A 16,325-nucleotide genomic window follows, 5' to 3' on the forward strand; every position below is an offset into this window, starting at 1 on the left:
TCAGAATGGCTAATTTCCCTTAGCAGCTTTGCTAGATTTCTGGTGTTTATTTTTTTCACCTGGTAAGAGTGTGAGCCTTTTATCCCACATGTGTTTTACTGTGTGTGTTTAACATTTTCTTGTGTTCATAGACTGTGGAGCCTCACATACTCCATAGGCATCACCTTTTTACTATGTGTTACACAGCACCTTCAGTGCAGTGACCCAGGGTTGTCTTTTTGGCTTCTCAACTCCGACTCCATTTCTGGGACTGACTACTGTCTCCCAGAACATGTACAGTTGCCACTGACTTTATTAGTCTGGTATTGTTTTAGGCTATCTTGTTAGCCTCAAACTTAAACCCGCTAGACCATATACGTTTTTATATGGTTCTGACTGGGTTTCTTCACCATTTCTTTTTGTAAAAGTCTTTTGTCGTGTTTTTCTCTGCGCGACAAACCAGGTTAGGTTCCTTTGTTCACCATCCTTTCAGGGGCTTCTACACAGAAGCCCTCCTTAAGTGCCTGTATGTCTGGGGGGGACAGGATGTGAGGGAGGGGTTTAGGACTCTCTGCACAGGGTCTCTTTGGAGACCCATGTCGCACTCTGATCTGATTGGACAACCACCCTGCTGTGTGATTGGGGGAGAACTGCATAAAAAGCAGGTATCTGTGGCTGGAAAGGCATAATCGCCATTGGAACGAAAGAACCAAAGAGGAGCTGACAGAAGAGGAGCCCTACAATGACTGACCACCCGGTAAAGCCCTGCTACAGGTCTGAATCTTTATACTCCAACGACAGGGAAGATCTTCAAGGAATCTTCTCCCCTTGAGCTAGTGGGAACAACCAGTTCCCAAACTGCTCACCAGGTCTCCCTTCTCTGGTCAAATTTGCTGTACAGAGCTACAGTGAACCGGATATCCAGGAGGAAGGGACCCTGCTTGCGTTTTAAGGAGCGCACCTTTTATTTTGTTGCTTTGCTGTGCTGCTGGTTTCTTCCCTAGGCAGTGCAGGACCCTCCAGTCTTCCTACTTCGTGTCAGTCCGACAGTCGCTTCAGGAACCGTGAGCCTGCAGGACCTGCCAGGAACGTCTGCCTCAGCTACAGCCTTCTTCTCCATTTAAGGTACTGTTCAAATGCGGTTGTTTGTTTCGTCCAGTCGCGGTGAAGGTGTGTGAAACCTTTCGCCAATCCTAGGGCTTGTCCTTCTCCATTCTTTAAACTAACTTTTCTACTGGCCAACTTTGTCTCGAACTCTTGGCAAAGACTTGACCGCAAACTACCCTGAACTGTGTGATCTTGAGCAAAGACTTTGGTCCATTGACTTTGGGCCAGGCCCCTCTAATCTGATTTCTTCACTGTAGTTCCTTTTTCTAGATTGCCCTGCTTACTTACTTGTTGGTGCTGCTCAATTCTTGTCTAACTTTGTCTTTCCCTCCATTTTAAATTGATAGAGTGCCATTTTGCTCACACTTCATTTTGAGCCTAACGTGTCCAGAATCTATTGGGTGTGGTGTAGTGTATTAAGAGTGTGATTTTTCAACTGCTTTACTTTAGTGAAATGTTTTACCACTGATGTGTAAATAAATGTATATTCTTTTACTCAGAATCCTTGAGTCAATGTTTGTTTGAATCATAGTAATTGCTGTCCTTTGTGTAACTATTGATACTGCTCACTTACTCTTGAGATAAGTCTGGCTGCTCAGCCATCGCTATCACTTTACTCTGTAGTACAGGCTTGTACCAAATGTGAATTTGTACTGTCACTTGTAGTCTTAATTGTGTGTGGTGTTCCCAAAGGGTACTACATATAATTCTGCCTAACATCCAAAGCTTGAGGCTTTGTAAGCTCCATCACGAGGACCTCCTTCTGTCCCGGAGTCCAATCCACGTGCGATGCCTTAAGGTCATGCCAGATCTTATTCAGTTCCTGTTTGGCCTTGAGATTTGCTGTCGCCTGACCCATCATCTGTGTCATCCTACATCTGAGTCCTAACACATAGCCCCCCACTTGCTTGGTGGGACCTGGAGGGGTGGCCTCCAAACCTTCTCCGATCAAGGTAAGGAGCCCCCTCACAAGATGTCCAAAGAGTAACTCAATGAGGCTGAAACCAACACCCTCTTGATGTACCTTTCTGTAACCGAACAGCAGGCATGGCAGGAGAAGATCCCATTTCCTCCTTAGGGGCTCTTCCAAAGTGCCTAGCATGCCCTTGAGAGTTTTATTGAATCTCTCAACCAGACTGTTGGTCTAGTTATGGTAAGAGGTGGAGAAGTTATAGGTTACCCCACACTCTTTCCACGTGGTTTTCATGTAACTGGACATGAAGTTGAGTCATCTGTCAGAGACAACCAATTTAGGGAATCCAACATGGGTGAAAATACCGAGGAGAGCCCTGGCAACCACCTTGGCATTAACAGTACGAAGGGGTATAGCTTCAGGGTACCTGGTGGCATGATCGACCAAGACCAGGATGAACCGTTGTCCACCTGAAGTGGGAGGGTCAAGGGGACCATCAATGTCGATGCCCATCCTCTCAAATGGTGGGCCAACCACTGGCAATGGCTGCAGTGGGGCAATGACCCTGCCTCCAGTCTTGCCAGACAACTGACAAGTTGGGCAGGTCCTGCAGTGGGACTCCACTTCTACTCCCATCCAGGGCCAGTAGAAATGTGCTAAGAGCCTGTACTTAGCCTTCTTGGCTAAGTACAGGGCACCTCATGCGCCAACTGCACCAGGAAGGGCCTGTAAACCTAGGGTACCACCAACCCCTTAAGGGCACCATGTTCAGGCTTAGTAGGCTCACTAATAAGGGGTTCACCCTCCCAATAGATCCGGAATGTCCTAGGCACTTCTCCTTGTGCCTGGGACAGGGCCTGTTTTCTCAGACCCTCAAGAGAGTAGCACTCTCTCTGACTCTTACAGAAGTTCACCCGGGAGGGTCCCCCTTCAGCTAACAAGCATTGAAGGTCGGGATGATCCTCCGGGTTGAGTAACTCTCCCACAGGAAAGTCTTCTGGCTCTTCTCCCACAGCAGTTGAGATGGGGTTCACCACTGGACCCAGCCCATCTGGAGCATGGATCCCAATGGGTGCTGTCGGAATAGCAGGAACCCCTCCACAGAGGTGGACTTCTTACTCTTCTATTTCCTTCACGCCTTGGGTTTCCCCGTTGGCGAGGGCATCGGGCTTGCAGCCGGACCCTGTTTAACCTGCGATCAGGTGATCGCCACAGCAGCCATGGGTAGACCATCCGTGATCATCCCCAACTCAACCAAATTGTTACCTAACAATATGTTCGCAGGCACATTGTCCTGAACCAGGACTGGAAGCTTTGCTGTCTTGTCCCCAATCGTAATGCTGACTAAGGCTACAGACGATAATTTGGGATGCCCACCAACTAACCTGGTGGTTCTCAGCGGAGCACATACATAGTCCTCTGGCTTGAGCATGGTCCTGTCCACCACTGTCATGCTTGCCCCAGTGTCTCTCAAACCAGTAGTAGGCTGGCCATTCAAGAGGACACTTCTCAAAAAACTGTAGGTGTTCTGTGGGATAGTTGCCAGTACTTCTGCGTGCTGGTCCCAGGCGCCAAGGGACGCTAAAGAAATCTCTACGGGAGAACCGAAGGTGATCCCGGTAGAGGAGGGGAGGACAGTGGCCCTCCACCTCAGGTACGGAGTAGGGATAGGTCAGGCTAACAGCCTGGACTCCAAGTGCCTTACCCTTACACTTGAGGTCACCCCTTCAGTGATCCAGAGCCCCACAATCCCAACAAGTGCCAGGAGTGCGGGGTATGGTACTGGAACCACTGGGACCCTGATTTGCAGCAGGCGGACCACTACTCTTACTCCCACCCACAACAGACTTATCCCCACTAGGTTTTTGGGTCTTAGGTGAGGAAGGTTTTGGTTTACCCGACTGTGATTGCTTCTGGGACTCCTCAGCTTTCTGAGAGGTCCCCTTTTCTTTGTCCTTGTCCTTCCCACTGTCCATAGGCAACACCCAGAGGGAGACCCACTTGTCAGCCAACCTAGCCAGCTTAAAGAGGTCCAAAGTGTTCTGGTCAGCCACATACTGATGCAGCTCTGGTGAACAGGCTTCAGAAAAATGCGCAAAAAACAAAAGGTGGGACAATTCAACAAATGTTTTCACTTTGTAACCATCAATCCACCCCATCGTGTTCATGTGGACAGCACTCACCCAGTCAATCCAAGACACATTCTCTCGTTTCTTAAAATCCCTGAACCTTTTAAGGTATTGGGTAGGTGTCTTGCCAAATTTGGTTATTAAAGCAGACTTCATGCACTCATACTGACCCCTTTCTTCCACACTCCGTTTAAGAATACAGTCATACCCAGTCTGAGGCACTCTGCTTAACAAACACTTAGCCCAATCTCTTTTATCTACATCATGAGATGCACAAGCCATCTCAAACGCTTCAATCCATTTCAGGATAACAGAACCCTCTGCATACACACCAGCAAATCGTTTATGAACTTGGTTGCTGGGGACCTGACACTCTCAACTGGTTTAGCTGAAGTATCCACTCGAGATTTCTCTAACTGGATTAGCTGACATTCAGTTTCCTTGTCTTTGAGTTCAAGGTCCACATTCTTGAGTTCCACTTGCTGTGCCAGCTCCTCTTTCTTAAGCTCAGCTTCTACTTCCAACTTGCGGTATTCAAAGGCCAATTTAATCCTTAGTAACTCAAGTTCCACGGAATCACTGGGGGTTGGAACAGAGGCAGCAAGAATGGTGGCATTCCCAGAAACAGATTCAGTGACAACCCCCGGGGCAGAGTCCTCATTGGTTGCATCACCCCCTTTAAGAGTTTCACCATCAGTCTGGTAGTCCACCAGGGCAGCTATCAGCTCAGCCCTAGAATTAGCCACAAAGTCTAACTCCCTGGCTTTGTGAAAACAGAAAAATAATATGAGTCCGGGAAGCCCAAAAGGAAACACACCAACACAGGTTACAAAGAAACATACAAGTACTTTATTTCAAGCTACAACAGTTACCAAGTCAACTGACAAACGGATAGCTATTCGGCTCTCAGTATAACATAACGAACGTCAACGAGGGTTCGATGTGTTCAGTGAGAGACCGCACATTGGAATACCCGGGCCATTTATACAATTTGTCCAGCCCTTGGCCAACCCTCTTGTGAGTTAACCATTCTGTTAAATACAATACTGGTCTAGGGTTCCTTGCCAGGTCAACCTTTAATATATGCATTTTGATTAGTTTTGCTGATATAAGTAGTACATTTACATATGGGTCAACAGTAGGACAAGGTCTCAGTTCACGACCCCGACAAGTAGCCTGCAGGCATATTAATCATTCAGCTGTACGGAGGTCACAACGGCCAGAATCTATTCGAAATGTCATTTGGCCTCCATTTTGATGTTCAGGGTGACTTCTACATAACAAGAGAACCTAAAATGGCGGCTTGATTCAAGATGGCGGCTTTCATTGATTGCTCTGAGGTCAAGACCTTGCCGTGGAGTTTGTTCGCGCATGATGTTTAGACAACTTGGCGTAGGCCAATATACATATAACTATTACAATAGGAGGTATAATATTATTTCTATTCCAACAAACCCTCCTTTTGGCCTATGCCAAGTGCTAGGGCTATTTCTGATGTCTTTGCAAATAACTCCATGCATTGTCATCCATACATCCTGAATCATTATCTGTAATATCTATAGCCATTATGTCGTTCACCAGAACCTCTTGCAACACAAACTCTTTAGATGCTATATCTGGGGCATACACTTTATGTCCTATCGTGCTCACCGCCTGAGCGCAACATCCCCCTGGCATTGCACATATACTAGGTAGACATTGGATACAGCAACAAAGGAATAGCAGAATTCACAAAATAACCAGTATGACAGAAAGCACCTTCCAACCCCAGGATCGTAAGAAGGAGTCCCAGAACCAAGTACTAAGACTCCAATCTCCCACAGGAACATGCACTTCTGAACTAAGGACGTGCAAGTTCTGTATTGCCTTGAAAATTGTCGGGGAGGAATCTGGTGCGAAAACACAACAAGCGGACCCCACTAATTTACATACTCCACCACGCTCTGCCAGAATGACATTTAATGCCATCCGGTTTTGGAGCGCTACCAATCTTATTGCTTTCTGTTCCAGTGTCATATTATAGAGTATATCCGTGGTCCGGTTGATGGTTCTCTCCAGTACTCTTGCTAGCCTCCTAATATTTTCGGAATTTGCTATTTGTCCCCAAAATGGCACAACTGATTTTGCTATATCTCCCAAGATTTGCCCTGGGGTATCTCCATCCTCGTCCCGCCGTGGACGAGCCTTAGAAACTTCCAATCTACTAGCTATAAGTACCCCAGGTAACAGGATCCCTAAATAACAGGTTCCCTGCCAATCCTTGGGCAACCAGGGAAATGCTGTACTACCGCAAACGAAATAGACAGGCCCCCCTACATACAAAGGCCTGTTTCCCCGGTCAAATTTACAGCGTTCGTACAAGCTTCAAAATCTCCCATCGACCGGGTGCCATTCCTTTGTACACAGAAGGGAACTGAATCGGGGCTATGGTTAATAGAGTAGGAAGGAGGCATGGCATCCTTATTGCCTATAGGAGCCACTTTAAAGGAAATTAGAGTTTGGAAAGGAAGAGACAGTTTATCAGATGGCCTAATAGAAGCAACTTTAGGCTTACTTCTATTTGCAAAAAGCGAGCATCCCAGGGGAGTCAATACACGTTTCTCAAAATCATTTAAATTAGTTCCATCAAAGTTCCCTGAGATGCTATCATTCCAACGGCCAAAGAATATTGCTCTAATAGAGGCATAGCAAGCAGTCGTTAAAGGTAAAGGGTGAATATACCATCCTAGCCCCTTGTTCCAATGTTGCGGTAAATTGGTGCAGATCCAGCAGTTGCTCTTATTAAAAATGGCATGCGTCGAATTCATTATTATCATTAAAGTGTTGTTGTGATACTTTCGTCTATGCTGAGAGTCCCTAGGTGACAGAGTAGGAAGGTGTACAGAGGGAGTCAGAGCAGTAGGTACAATTTCAATTGGTAAAAGAGGCTCTAGAGGATAAATTTCTTCAAAGTACCAGAGTCCCACGGCAGTGACTATACAAATCCCAATTATTATCATCACAACACAGCAATACGTTTTCGGGGCCCAGGCACATTGTTCATTGTCCGAGTTGGTCACCCCTTTATTTACAAGTCCAATACGAGCAGTAGCGGTGGAGGTGGCAGGCATCGTAGTTTCTCAATCGATGACCCCAATGTTCGTTCCTGGCGACACTACGGTCGCGCGACTTCTTAGTCCTTCCCCAACCCTTAGCCAGCAGAATCCCCTTTTGTACCCAAAATTTTCCTTTGCAAGAACAAAAATTCTCAATGACTTTTTTTCTTTTCCAGATGCACAGGCAAAACCTGTGCCGTAGTTCTATTTTCTTCGTCGAAGGTCGTACCTGGTGGTTCCCGGTACTACTTGATCCAGAAATAAGGTAACGTCACTTCCTGAGGGAAGCAACGTATCAGAGGCGACGGAAGTCGCAGAACTTGAAACAATGTTTTCCGGAAGTGACTTTTCCGAAGAGTGTGGGGACAAAATGAATGGTTCCCCAAGCTCCACGGGCTCAGAGGGATTCTCCGACACACTCACAGCGCTATTTGCTACTCCAGGATCAGAGATTGTAGCATCAGCAAGGGGTTCTGCTTCTTCTGTAACGTGTGGCGTCGGGTGAGGAAGTTTCTTGACATGCGTCGCGTGGATCCAATGCTTCTTTCCAGCCACCCGCACTGCTGTCTGGGTGACCAACAGCACCTGGTAGGGTCCCCGCCAGCGAGGCGCAAGGCAGGAAGACCTTTCGTAGGCCTTCACCAGGACCCAACTTCTAGGCTGAATATTGTGTCCTGGGCCCGTAAACCGTACAGGTAAAGCTGATCGAACCTGATGATAAATGAAATACAGATTTTTAGTCAGCTGGTTACAGTAGTCTGCAAGCAATACATTTTCAACATCTCTCAGCGCTTTAGGCTTTGGAAGACCCCAAATATTAGCAGGCCTCCCCATCACCAGCTCGAATTGAGAGAGACCAGTCTTAGTTTGAGGTGTGATACGCATGGCTAACAACACAATAGGTAAGGCGTCCGGCCATTTCAGTTTGGTGCCGGCGCATGTTTTAGCAAGCGTATTCTTTAGGATACTGTTATGTCTCTCTACCAACCCAGCGCTTTGAGGATGTCTAGCTGAATGAAATAGTTTTTCGATGTGTAATGCTGTGCATATCTGCATGATTACTGCTGCAACAAAATGTGGACCGTTGTCCGACCAAATGACTCTTGGCAACCCACATCGTGGGAAGAACTCCTTTACCATAGTCTTCTCAGTGGTCATGGCAGTAGCATCCTTAACGAGGAAAGCCTCAACCCATTTACTAAAGGCACAAATGATCACAAGGACGTATTTTAGATTGTTACACTGTTCCATCTCAATAAAATCAAAGTGGATGACCTCGAAGGGGACAGAAGGAGGCCCAAAACTACCCCTTGGAGTTGCTGTCCCCTTCCCCACATTGTGCTGCAAGCAAATCATGCAATTTTGGACATAGTGCTGAGCGATTTTCAAAATGTTATCATTTACCCAGACTTTCTCTAACATTTTCGTGATCTGCTGAGCACACACATGTGTAAGGCAGTGTGCCATCGTAAACATCGCCAGCACATATGAATTAGGGAGCAACCATTTCCCTTCAGATGTGTCCACCCAACACCCATCTTCATCTAGTTTCCCCATCCCTTTGGCCCACTTTTTAGACTCTTCTAGTGTGGCATCAGCTTGGATATCTCGTACAGACCCAATACCCTCATCCATTACATAGGAATCTCTTGTTTCTCTTAGAGCATACATGTCTGTGCTAAGGTCTCTGGCCGTTTGGCTGGATATCTGGTCAGCAAAAGCGTTCCCTTTCTCCACATCATCTATGATCTTACGATGCGCTGCACATTTCATGATCGCTAACTGACTAGGGAGCGCAAGTGCCGAGAGCAATTGCATTATCAGGGGACCATGCTGAATCTTGGTCCCATGTGAGGTTAGGAACCCTCTTTCCGACCAGAGCCTCCCAAAGTTGTGAGCCACCCCAAAGGCGTACTGGCTATCAGTATATATGTTTACTGTATACCCTTCGGAGAGTTCACAAGCTCGGGTCAACGCTATAATCTCTGCGGCCTGCGCGGAGTTATGCAGAATTCTCTCAGTTTCAACAACCGTACTCAATGTAGTGACTGCATAAGCAGCTGTAGATGTACCATCCGGAAGTTTGAAGCAGGAGCCATCACAAAACAGCTCCCCTTCCGCATCATCCAAAGGAGTATCTATAAGGTCTATCCTGCCCTTTGTTTCCTGTTCAGTAGTATACAGGCAGTCATGTGATTCTTCGTCACCGCAAACAGTATTTTGCGGGAAAGGTTGGAGTTCAGCCGGATTAAGAACACAACACCTCTTAATTTGGATGTGAGGGGCAAACAAAGTCAATTCATACCTCGTGAGCCATGCAGAGGTGAGGTGCTGTGTTTGGGTTTTATTCAATAGGACATCTACAGAGTGAGGTACCATCAGGGTTAAATCATGCCCTAGGACCATTCCCTCACTCTGTTTTACAGACGCGGCAGCAGCAGCGACGGCTCTCAAACATCTTGGCAAAGCGCATGCGACAGGATCAAGGGCGGAAGAGTAATAGCCACACGGTCTATTCTTCCCTCCATGTTCCTGTGTTAATATAGCCAAAGCACATCCATCACATTCATGCACAAACAACACAAATGCCTTATTGTAATTTGGAGTACCCAGAACCGGTGCAGAGCATAATGCGGTTTTGAGAAGCTCAAATGATCGTTGGTATTCCGACTTCCATGGCAGCGGCGAAGAAATGCCCTTCTTCGTCAAGGCCAACATCGGTTTTATCACTAGTGAGAAGTTCGGGATCCACAGCCTACAGTAAGAAGCCATACATATTAAGGCTCTGACTTCCTTCTGTGTATTTGGGACAGACATGCCAGAAATGTGTTATTGTTTCAGGTGTCAATATTCTCCCCTCCTTTGACAGGAGATAGCCTAAATAGGTGACCTCCTGACAACAATATTGAAATTTCTTGAGCAAAGCTGTATGACCATGTTCAGCCAAATGAATAAGCAACAATACAGTGCCTTCTTTACAAGCACTTTCAGAATCTGCAGCTAAAAGCAAGTCATCGACATACTGAAGCAGTATACAAGTAGATGGCAATTCAAGGGTGTCAAGCTGCTCTTTCAAAGCCCTACTATAAATGCTCGGACTTTCAGTATAACCTTGAGGTGCACGAGTAAATGTGAACGAGCGTCCCCCCAAGGTGAACGCAAACAAATATCTACTATCCTTGTGTATAGGAATACTGAAGAAAGCATTCTTCAGATCCACAACACTAAAGTGAGTAGCTGTAGCAGGGATCATGGTTAATATCGTTGTCACATCAGGCACAATTGGAAATTGTGGGGCAACAACTTTATTAATAGCGTGTAGATCAATTATGAAACGGAATGGGATTGCATTGTCGCCTTTCTTGTACATGGATAAAATCGGACTGTTACATAAACTACCTGCAATCTCTTCAATCACCCCTCAATGCACAAAATCGGAAACAATGCACTTCAAAGCACGCTCGCCCTCAACTGAGATTTTATATTGCGGAATGCGTGGTAGTTTAACTCCATGTTTCAAAACTATTTTAACAGGTTCAATCTGTAAAACCCTGACATCATTATCGTCAACTGCCCACAAACATTACGGGACAATGTTAAATTCAGGAGGCAATGGTCGAGTCAGAAACTGAGAACTGGGAAGTTGCTGTGGTGAAATCGTCAGTCGCACTCCGTCAGAGGAACAATGAATCACTGCATTTAATTTCTTTAACAGATTTAACCCCAGCAAATTCTCTCCACAGTTTGAAGTCAAGAGGAATGGACTGTGGTCCGTAAAGGGACCCAAAGAAACAGGCACCGGCGAAGAAACCAGACAAACAACTGGTATGCCAGAAAACCCTACAGAAACATTAGTTTGCCCTGACAGTGGAATGTTTGGAACCCGAGAATGATCAATGGAGCACTTCTGTGCTCCAGTGTCTACCAAAAACTGATGTTTCCTATTCCCCACTAGTAGTTCAATGTAGGGACCTTTTTGACTAACAGGAATAGATGAAGGTTCCAAACCCTGCTTCTGGCAATCCTAACGAAACAAAATGTCGTCGAAAGGAAGCTCTTCAGAAACGTAGTGGGCAGAAGGGTGATCAAATATGTTTTTTGTGTCCACACTCGAAGTCTGATTATCCCGTGAAAAAGGTTGCTGAGGATCTTGTGAGAACTGACCTCTAACAGTGCCCCCCACTCCGAGGCGACCTCTAGGTCGTCTACCCATACTCCCAAATGTGTTGTTTGACCTCTGTCGAAGGATGGGGCACTGTGCATCACCTTCCTGGCGACAATAGGCACATTGGTTAATATTCACAGGACCCAAGGGGACGTTCCCTTGCGGAACATACTGACCTCTGGTCTGTGAATTACCTCCTCTGGGATTTCTAACAATTTGCTGTAACAATACTTTAGTCTTCAAATCTCCTTTCCTCTTCTCGACTCTATCTTTTTCATTATTGACACAGTTCTCGTAATACTGAGCCATGTGCAAAACTTCAGATTGGGATTTCGCCTGCCAAGGGCTCTCAGAGGACATAATCTGTGTCTGGATGTCAGGCAGCAATCCACGCACAAATTTGTCCACAAACAACCTTTTTCCCAGATTCTGTGCCCAAGTCCTGTCCACTGAAGTCAGAGAATACCTGTTCGAATCGATTAAAGAATTTGGTGGCACCCTCAGATTTTCCTTGAACACAGGCCGTAAGCTTGTCCCAAATAATTCTTTTCTCAGGAATTATGGTTTTCAATTTTGCAACAATTCTATCAGGCAAAGTGAGTATTACCTGAGGTGGTTTCTCACCAGCTGGTCTTTCCTCATCAAGCCTAGTTATGTTAGCCCACGTATCTCCCAACCCAGGCACATTGTCTATTGTTCGAACCTGCTTCCATAAATCTACGGGCAGGAGTACAGGGAATAACAAGTCAATATCACTTAGGGTGAACACAGAGGACTGCAAAACGGACTCTATCTCTTTTTAGAATCCTGTCGGATTTTTCCTAATATCAGGAAATGATTGTATAATAGTGTTCACTTCCTGTCGTAAAAACGGGACGTGAACAAATTGTGATACATAATGTGCAGGAATGTCCACAGCGGGTGCACCTGTCCCAACGTTAGCAGGAATCTCAACCTTTGCGACAAATGTCGGAGGAACCTCTCTCATAGGCAACTGAGATATAGGTAACTCCGACAGCTTACTAAGCAACAGGGCAAGGTCGAGCGCTAAGGCAGTCGAAGAAGTGTCGAGGGAGAAAGACCTCTTACAAATACCCAATAACTCTGTGGGACAACTAACCTTCTTCCTTACACATTCATCCTGCAGGTACTCCACCATTACCTGAATCACCTTCCTCTGCATTTCTACTGTATACTGACTATACGTGTCATACACTTCATCTGGCGGTATCGATGAATCCGAGATCCATCGAATCGCATCTTTTGTACAGATTCGTACTTCCTCAGATGCTGATTTACGACACGGAAGGAATCCTTTCTGCATATACATACTGTCGTCTTCATCATCCTCATCCTGCGGTTTTTCTAAGTCCCTCCTATACTCAATTACTCGTTATGTAATCTACCCCGCATTACACATAAATGAGTCCCCAAACCTTCAATAAAGCAATTTTCTCAGGAAAATTGTCCATATTTGATAACGTGGAAAAAACATTAGCTTGATCATCACTCTCCATACAATGCTTAGCCCATGCAAACAATTCCCGTTTCTTTTCTGCTGAGACAGTATTTCGAGTGACAATCTTTGACCCTGCACCCATATCAACTACAGTCGGTACAGACCCACTCGGGAGCGGAGGTGCGGGCAAATTCAATGGAGGTGTGACTATCGGCGCAAGGGGAAGGGGTGGTAGAGTAGGTGGAGGAACAACAACTGGAGGAATAGGAACAATAGGTTGTACAGGTGGAACAGCAATAACAGCAGGAATAGGCAGAGCACCAGGGAGAGGATCATACGGAGGTGGCGCAGAGGCACCAGGCCTTCGTTCGTTTAACAATTTGTCAATAAATTCTTTGGATACATGAAAATCTTTAGAGGGATAGATTTTCTGGATACCGAGTGAGAAAGCCCTATCCATATTCTTGACTGACTCTGAATGTTTTTCCTTATCATACAACAACGCCTTTTCAGCATTCGTTTTATGATGGCGTGCATGTTTATTCCTACTTTTAAGCTGCTGCAACGCTTCTTTTTTCCAATTCTGTAAAACATCAAATGTTGCAGGTCTGGCCTTCTTCATTAACAAGACCGATTCTAGATATTCAATACGGGGGATCTCAAAACTACCATTGATTGGCCACTGAGGCATGTCTGGTTTGTCTGTGCCAAATATCACTAAATACTATACTTCAAATGCAATGCTTACAGTACATAGTACACGCCGGCGACCCCTTCTGTGGTGCCGGGCGGCTAAATTCCAAAGATTGTCGATCGCTGTGGAACAGTGCCCTAAAGCAGCTACACAATTTCCCAGGCATTTTGCAAAAAATTGGTGTTACCTGGTCAATAATTGTGTCTGCAGATACAATACGCCAAATTCAAATTGTCAGGGTTAAATTAAGAGTCGGGTCACAACTACACCTGACCAAACCTAAGGAGGACCATCCGGTTTACCAAAGAACTTACCTAACAAATTTTACCTTGTGTTTAGTGGTTTCGACAAATCTGCCCGCCTCGAAAATGGACCCTCGTCAAGATGCCGTTCCAGACCACACGACTATCGTCCAAGGATCGGATCGTGCAGCGCTGCCGAGGTATCGCGTCTCGTTCAGTCTGGCCCGCAGTATCACACTGTCCGATCCCGGTTCGAAAGCCTGCGTCAACCTTCAATGATCCGGCATCAATCTTGAGGGTCCCTATTTGGGCGCCAACTGTGAAAACAGAAAAATAATATGAGGCCGGGAAGCCCAAAAGGAAACACACCAACACAAGTTACAAAGAAACATACAAGTACTTTATTTCAAGCTACAACAGTTACCAAGTCAACTGACAAACGGATAGCTATTCGGCTCTCAGTATAACATAACGAACGTCAACGAGGGTTCGATGTGTTCAGTGAGAGACCGCATATTGGAATACCCGGGCCAGGTATACAATTTGTCCAGCCCTTGGCCAACCCTCTTGCGAGTTAACCATTCTGTGAAATACAATACTGGTCTAGGGTTCCTTGCCAGGTCAACCTTTAATATATGCATTTTGATTAGTTTCACTGATATAAGTAGTACATTTACATATAGGTCAACAGTAGGACAATGTCTCAGTTCACGACCCCGACAAGTAGCCTGCAGGCATATTAATCATTCAGCTGTACGGAGGTCACAACGGCCAGAATCTATTTGAAATGTCATTTGGCCTCCATTTTGATGTTCAGGGTGACTTCTACATAACAAGAGAACCTAAAATGGTGGCTTGATTCAAGATGGCGGCTTTCATTGATTTCTCTGAGGTCAAGACCTTGCCGTGGAGTTTGTTCGCGCATGATGTTTAGACAACTTGGCGTAGGCCAATATACATATAACTATTACAATAGGAGGTATAATATTATTTCTATTCTGACAGCTTCACAAGCACTCTGGAGAGCCTGTAAGCTCATCTGAGTCAATTTACCATTCGCAATAGATTCCATTGCTTGTAATGCAGTTATCTTGTACAAAACTACCCCCAATTTAACTAAGTGCAGATATTTTGTAAGTGGCATGGTTATACACTGATTCTTAAAACCATAAGCATCCCAACGCTACACCAGCTGTAAAGACTGCTTGGGGGATTCTGTACATCTGCTCTCCATATGGTAGAGGAGACCCCAGCCAAGATCCTCTATTATTGGTAACGTAGTCGAGCAATCAAGGCCTAGCTTCTCAGGAGGTGATGCAAGCTGGTCTTTAAGCACAGTGTAGTCCCCAAGCACCCACAAAGGAATGTCCACACATTGTATTAGTTAAAACACAGTCTTGATATAATTAATATTCAAGGTTATGTACAATATCACGATAACTGACTTTGTACTCGGTTATCTATAATGGCAAATATACAGTTGTACGTGGTACAACAATTCCTATTAAATCTCTTTAAAGTGCGTCAACTGTATGGTTAAATGTCACACAAATCAGGTCATAAAGGAAAACAACAATAGATATAAGAGGAAAGCAGTTGGTTAGAACAATTGGCAGAATATTGGCCCCTACCGTTAGACACAGTTCTGTGTGGAGATCCCCCCACCTGGGCAACCTGTAGAATAAAGATATATCACAAGCCCAGTCCATATTTTGTTTACAAGAGACTTTCCAATAATTCAGCAACCCCAAAGTACCTGACGTTGTAGCGTTCCTTGTCGATGAATCGACGGCCCTTCTTGATTGCCCTCCCTTTAAGGCAAGAGCCACGGGTCGTCGAACATCCGGCGAAGAACAGGGTGTACTACGGCGGTGAAGTGGCAGCTTCTTTCCTAGCGGTGCTCTTAGACGGGGAAGCATACACATCCTTCAAGGAAGAGGTGTGCGGGGCACCTTGATGTCGATAGTTCTGGACCGCAAAGAGTTTGAAGAACCGTGGCCCAGCAAGGGTGTCAACTTGTCGGTGTCTCTGTGGTCTTTGGGTGGCTGGAAACCCACCGGTGCTTCAACGGCCTGGCCCTTTCCGGCGGGATAAGATGGGTGGCAGTGCGGACGAGCCTGTCCGTGAATCGAAAGTTCTTAGGCAACGGGAGCACGGAGGCTCCGAACCGCGACAGCGTTCAGCGACGGAGGTCGGCGACGGTAGCAGACAACTGTCCAGACGCTTCTCTTTGGGATTCCACGGCAGTCCCCATCTCTGGTTGGCAATCTGTTTTAGGTCTGTCTGCCAGGGAGCTTTGCAAAGATCAGCTGGTGCACGATGGTCCCTCGTAGCTCGGGAAGAGGGATCGCCTTACCTGGTCCTCTCTGGGTCAGTCCTTGGAGACACAGCAGCTTTCAGATTGGTGAAGTAGAGCCACAACAATTCTTCTCGTCCAGCAGGGCTTCAAGGTCAAGCTTCAGTTTCACTCCTGTTACTATAAGTAGTTTGGACTTCAGCTTCTGAACACGATTCCTAGTAGTGAGAGGTCCCCAGATATATT

The sequence above is a fragment of the Ambystoma mexicanum genome, chromosome 10 (genome assembly GCF_040938575.1).
Source record: "Ambystoma mexicanum isolate Mex_15411 chromosome 10, UKY_AmexF1_1, whole genome shotgun sequence".
Lineage (NCBI taxonomy): Eukaryota > Metazoa > Chordata > Amphibia > Caudata > Ambystomatidae > Ambystoma > Ambystoma mexicanum.